Source organism: Cygnus olor, chromosome 2 (assembly GCF_009769625.2).
Source record: "Cygnus olor isolate bCygOlo1 chromosome 2, bCygOlo1.pri.v2, whole genome shotgun sequence".
Classification (NCBI taxonomy): domain Eukaryota; kingdom Metazoa; phylum Chordata; class Aves; order Anseriformes; family Anatidae; genus Cygnus; species Cygnus olor.
The window spans coordinates 157728927-157735173 of record NC_049170.1 but is presented as its reverse complement, the minus strand read 5'-3'; the positions used below and the strand labels follow the sequence as shown (position 1 = coordinate 157735173).

Sequence of the window (6247 nt, the reverse complement as noted above, 5' to 3'; positions counted from 1 at the left end):
TGACTCCAGATGTTGCAGAATTAATTTTGTGTTCTGGAGTTTCAGGGGACGGGAAGGATTCCATTATGAGTAGAAGAGAAGAGGTGAGGTAGTTATGTGCTCACATTTTAAATGAAAATAATCCTGTATGCAACATTGACAAGTACACAAATGAGAATAATTAATCCTACATGGATAGAGACAAGCCTGATTTGATGGCTTAATACATACTGCTTTTTCTCTTTTCCTAAAGAAATTTTTATGATCCTTTGCTTGTTATGTGCACTGCAGCAGCATTTTCCAGGTTTCAGCATTATGCTGATCAGGCCAGAGTGATGGGGAAAAACAGAGATTCAGAGCTCAGTTCAACTGCCGAAATATATGCATCTGTTGTGATTTGAGATGCCCTAAAGTACTTGAAACATCCACACGGGGCTGGCAGATTTGACAAAGGTCTTATAAGAGGTACACATATTTTTTTGAACTGGACCTGGAAACTGTGGCTTATCCTTGACTGCTTCAGATGGCTCTAGATCCCTGTGCATAGGTACTTGTATGATAACATATAATATCCTATTTTGTTATTTTATAATTATATAATTCAAAATTTATTTATAAATGAAAATGTAAATGCATAATGGTAAATGTATAAGTGAAAATGCAGTATTAAACTATGTAAATAATATAAAATTATTTTTACTGAGCCCAAGCTGATTTGCTCAGGATTACCTCCAGAGACCAGCTGCAGGGCCAAGTGCAGTGCCCAGTTCCTTCTGAGTGCCAGTGTGTAAAAAGTCCTAAATCCCCAACACATCCCATGCTTATCTACAGATTTTCAGGATCAGATAACACCAGTGTAAAGTACTGAGCTGAGGCTGCGTCTGTACAAAACAGAATTAAACAGAGATGGCTATGGAATAGTATGTGATATTTTCCAGTTTTACGTTGGAAGTTTCTCAGGCATTTGTTATAAAACAAGTTCAGGGGAACTAAACCTGGGAGCTGCTAGGAAAGGCATATAAAAAGCCTTATTCTTCAGTGAGCTCAGTATGGTCAAAGTTACAGTGGATGTTTACAGTGGATGGTTTCTCTGCTTTCCTGCTGTGCTCAGTTCTGAGCGTGATGGAATTACAGCCTAGCATTGCTCTGTGTTTCTAAACATCTCCAACTAGACTCTGGTCTGAAACAACACTAATTGATGGTTTATAGTAACATTCAGTTAAAACTTCTGAAGTCTGTAAATTATAGAGGCTGGGAGGATGAAGTGTGAAAGGAAGCATTAGCTGGTGCTCTATGTATGTGGAGGATGGATAGGAACCGAGGTCTAGAAATCCAGGGCTGTCTCCTCTAAGTGAAAGTTGGGTTTCTACCTCACCTCTTCCAGTTGGGAGCTCCAAGGAATGAAGTCATAGTCCTGCATTTGAGATATCCCATTCAATATCACAGTCTTGGTAGAGGGACAATAAAAAAATAAAACCTTCCCAATCTGCAACGTTCTTATTTTAAGGGTCACTTGACTTCTGTTGCTCAATGGCAGAAACTCAACAACAATGAGATACAAAAGTCCTCTTGGTGCTGGGAAGGGAAGTGAGCCAAATGTTGCCATTAAGTTGTAAATGTGTTGGATTCACCTAAGTCTCATTTTTACCTCTCTTGAATATGGTTATCCTATCAGGTAGAAAAGTGTTTTGCAGCGTGTCTATGCACATCTCAACATCTCAAGGTATTCACTAATCAGAATATGCACATAGCTCTAGGATGTCACATATCTTTTTTTTTTCCTTCTTTTTTCTTCAGAAAAAAAAAAAAAAAAAAAAAAAAGATCCATGAGAGAATTTAGGGTGAAAAATGACACCTGCTGTTTCTAATTGAAGCATAATAATTTTAAAACAGCAGCATATTATGGCAGATATAGTCTATTCTTTCAAATAACAGAATGTATAGTTATTTATAGTTCACAACACACAAGCAATTACAGCATCCATTAGAGACCTTAGTCTCCTTATTAGCCATTGTAGAATGTGCTCATAGATGATTTTGCAGTTCTTTGGAGGTAAGGAAGACAGTGAGGAAATGAAGTGTTAATACTCCCATTTTAAGCTACAGCAGTAAGACATGTTAAGTACATACTGACTTGCCCAAAGTTACATGGACAGTTTGAGGCAGGTCCAGGAGCTGCAGCCACAGCTCAGAATCCCAAATAGCTTTTTCTCAGGTAACTTTAAGTAGTGGTTCAATGCCTGTTTGGTCTTTTCTGTCTTCTTCATGCCATGCTTAGCATAGGGTGATAAACCAAGGTGAGTCCTCCTAAATGCTCTTAAAAAAAAAATAAAAAAAATCTGAGGTTGTTTACTTGCTGTAGAAATGCTCCAAATTCTAGAACCTTCATTGCATTTGTGTGCTGGTGTATGCGCACAGCTCCCAGTTCAGGGATGTGCCTGACTGGAGTTGAAGAGGGAATTCCCCAGGTCACTCTGATTGCTGTCCAGGAGTGGGGGTCTTAAGCAGGGTGTGATCAGCTGGGGAATGGAGATAGGATTCAATTTTTGATTTCAGAACAACAGATTAGCTTTCAAAAGTTTCTGAAATTCTGTTTTAATACAAGTTTTGTACGTCAAGCCTTTGGATCCATGCACTGCAAAGTTATGTGCAGAAAGATTCATTTCAGTTCTAACCCCTAGCATAAAAGGTAGACAGCAAGAAATGTCAGGTTCTCTTGCTTCTTTAGTTTGGATGAAGCATTGTATACAACTGGGGTTTTCTTCCTCCTGTCTATCTAGCTGCAGAGGAAAAGAATGTTTCTCCTCTGTCTGTGGCAAAGCAGAATTTATTTTGGATGACATTATACTCAGACCCGTTCCGAGGAAATATTATGTATATACACTCACCTTACTGGTCTGCAAAATGGAATGCATAGTGAAATACCACTGAAAATTTATATAACCTATTTACTGAGTGAAGAATAGGCACAGATGTATTTTGCATAATCCTCTATGCAAGAAATCTTTGAAGAGTAAAGCATTTGAATACAAATTATTCTGAGGCCTACCTATTGCTATTGTTTAGAGCAGCACTTCCACCTGCTTGTAATGAGAAAAAGTATTAATACCCACAAATCCATGGCTGATATTTTTTGTCTTTTTTTGTTAGGGCATTTCACTCTCCCTTTCAGTCCTTATTTTCACAGGAAAGCATGATAATTATACTGGTGGCTGCTCTTATTCTGTTGCAAAAGTGTCTTTCAGCTTATTTTACGTCATTTTAGAAAAAAGTTTAGAAAGAAATGGAAAATAAACAGCAAGTCTGACTTCAGAATAAGAGTGTTTACAGAAGTCTGTGTTTTAGAAGTAGATCCTAATGTTTTCATAATAGACTAACCTGTCTAGTTTCTGTGCCCAATTTAGGTGTGTTGAATAGGAGTCTCACAACCCTAAATATCCAATGGAGAAAGATTAGTTCCTCTAGAAGGCTCATTAGGAAAAATAGCTAAGCTCAAGTGTCAATTTAAGTGGTATAAGTACCTTCCCTGTGTTTTTTCTGAGTGAAGTTACTCTGGGACTGTCACCACAGGCAAACCACACATGGTCTTCATCTCCTTAAACCCCTTCATCATTGTTTAAATGGCTGAAAACTTTGACTGTATTGTAGTCTATGCTTGTTCCCATAGTATTTGACATCCCATCATCCACACTCAACTGTGGTTTCCACAGATATTAAGCCAGCCTTGAGACCATTTTCACCATCTGCAAACTAGTTGATAAAATTGACCCTGGATACATACAGCTGTATTTAAAACACTGAAGAAAAAGACCTTATAAATATCTTCATTGGAATACAGCCTCTGAGATGTTCAGCCAATGTATTAATGCAGTTGTATTTGGCCACCATGGCTTTATGAACACTTAAACTTTCTTGGTTTGAGCAGGTGACAATACTGACATTTTTTTTTTTCTAGCACTGCCATGTTCAGAACGAGTGCGTCTCTCCCTCACAATGAGAATTTTTTCTTATCCTTTCTCAGAGACTGAGCCTTGTGGGAACTCTGTAATCATGGTTTGTTTCTTGAGGGCAGTATAATGATGGCAGTAAACATGCATGGAACTCACCATATTCTGATCCAAATGAAGTATGCACCTCTTTTTCCCCTCTCTCTCTTGCACATGAATGGACAAATCAGTACAAAGAAAGCCTATAAAACCAAATAAACAAATGAAACAACAACAACAAAACAGCCTACTTTCATTACTTACTGCTGTGGGAAGAGGTCCAGAGAAGATACAGCACCTGAGCCATGATAATCATCTGACTTGATCATCATGGAGAGATGTGCAGCTGTCACATTTGTGAAACTTCAGAACTGTAACTTCATAAGTACTAGAGCAGATCAAATATTCATCCAGCCCAGGGTTTGTGTCTCTGGCAGCAGAAAATAGTGTACATTTAAAGGGAAAAGAGAAAGAGTCCTAAGAGAAAGTGAGTTGCCTGAACATTCACACACTCATTGAATAATAACAATTAGTAAAAGAAAAAAAAAATCAAAACTGGTAAAATTGACAAGGTCTCAGACCAGGTGCTCAGACAACTGGAAATTGTCATCCTGCTAGAAGCCACTGAAAGCACACCTTGCAATGGAACTCTTGCTCAGTGTGCCAAGATAGGAAGCCAAGATATTAAAATATCCTAAAAATATAATATATTAAAATATTATAATATCCCAAAAGGGATTTTTGTGCATTTCCCATAGAGAGATCAAAATGTTTCCCATATGGGTCTACACAGTAGATCAGGCTAGTAATTCTTTGTTTTGCTTCAAGTGGATAGTTGCTGCTGGCTTGAACAGTATTGTATTATGTAAAATATTTGAGCCTTGAACATGCTCAGCATTCCTCGGGATGTATGGAGTCTCAGAAAGGCTGATGTCATACTGAGCTCTGAAGTGAACTCACTTATTTAAGTGGGCAGGGAGTGGTCCTCATCTCCTAGCATGTCCATCAGGACTTCTAGTGGGTCCAGAATAAACCTGAGAGCCAAATGTCATTTAATTTAAATTAAACTGTGGCCAAGTTTTTAGAAGTCTCTTTGATCATCATCTTCATGAACACAGGGGTTTCTTCTGGATATGAGTATGAAGCTGGACTCTTCTGGCCTAAGACCTCTTCAATAGTTCTGTTCAAAAGTTATGCAGCTGATCTGAATTTTGCAACAGATTTTTTTTTCTCAGAAATGATTGCATGCCAGATTACATATAGGGAAAGCCAGCTAGTTTGTTCAATGAGTCAAATATTACCAAAGTCCTGCTGCCAATGTATTAAATATTTAGTGCCTTCTCCTGCCTTGTTCCACTGTATCAACAATTTAATCTCCCATTCCCTATTCATACAACAATTTAGCTGGATTAATAGAATTTGACTGACATCTAATGCAAACACAACTGTATCAAATAGAATTCTTGTCCACTTCTGTTCAAGTACTCAAGAGCTGCCGGAATATAAAGCCTGAAAATATTTATAAGCAAATGTTTTTATCTATGGAAGGAAAATCTAGCATTAATATTTTACACTGAAAAAAATGAATATAGCAAATGTAAACATTTATTACTTAACTGTTTTTTCTGAGTAGAGGAATTATGATATGTTTATAAAACATTTTAGATAAAGGAAGTTTCGAGGTATTTTGTAAGCAAAATCATTAAAAAATAACCACATGTCCTGTTGCTGTTTGACGTTCAACATATATAAGCACTGCCAGCCCATAGCTCAGGAACCGATGACATTGTGCCTAATTGCATATTCAGGGCAGATGCATATGCACTACTAAGGACTAAATCTGTGGGACCTGATTATTACCACTGAATTTGATGGAATTAACATAATTTTGCCTGTTCAGTGTTCCTTTTTTCTTTACAATTTTGAAAATTAAATTAAGCTTTGTGGCATTTTCTTTTCATTTCTCATTCTTTTAATTTCAAAGATTTCCTTTTTCTTTTTCAAGCATTTGGTGAAAAGGATTGAACATTGCTGGCAGTGCAACAATGTTTGTATCCTACTCCCATTGCCTCTTTAGAAAAGCTTCCTCTTTTCTTTATCCCAATGGCAAAACAGTAATTTAGATCACTGAAGTTGTAACAATGATACTTTCCCGTTCCAAATAACTACAGCTTAAAAATGATTTCAGATAAGACTGAGGTGAAAGAGAAAGTATTTGGCAGAATATTTTCATTAAAAAGTTTTCATTGGAAATACACTACTCAACTTCAAAGTGTCTCAAT

The 6247-nt window shown here is 37.1% G+C and overlaps 1 long non-coding RNA gene across 1 annotated transcript; it reads right to left on the bottom strand.

Annotated features, from left to right (window-relative positions):
• Nucleotides 1–2180: 2180 nt before the first annotated feature.
• LOC121064955 lies at nucleotides 2181–4279 on the bottom strand. The gene is made up of 3 exons (XR_005816828.1): nucleotides 4264–4279; nucleotides 4086–4168; nucleotides 2181–2295 (listed from the first exon to the last, which is right to left on the bottom strand). It is a non-coding gene; the product is annotated as an uncharacterized LOC121064955 (long non-coding RNA).
• Between the last annotated feature and the right edge of the window lie 1968 nt (nucleotides 4280–6247).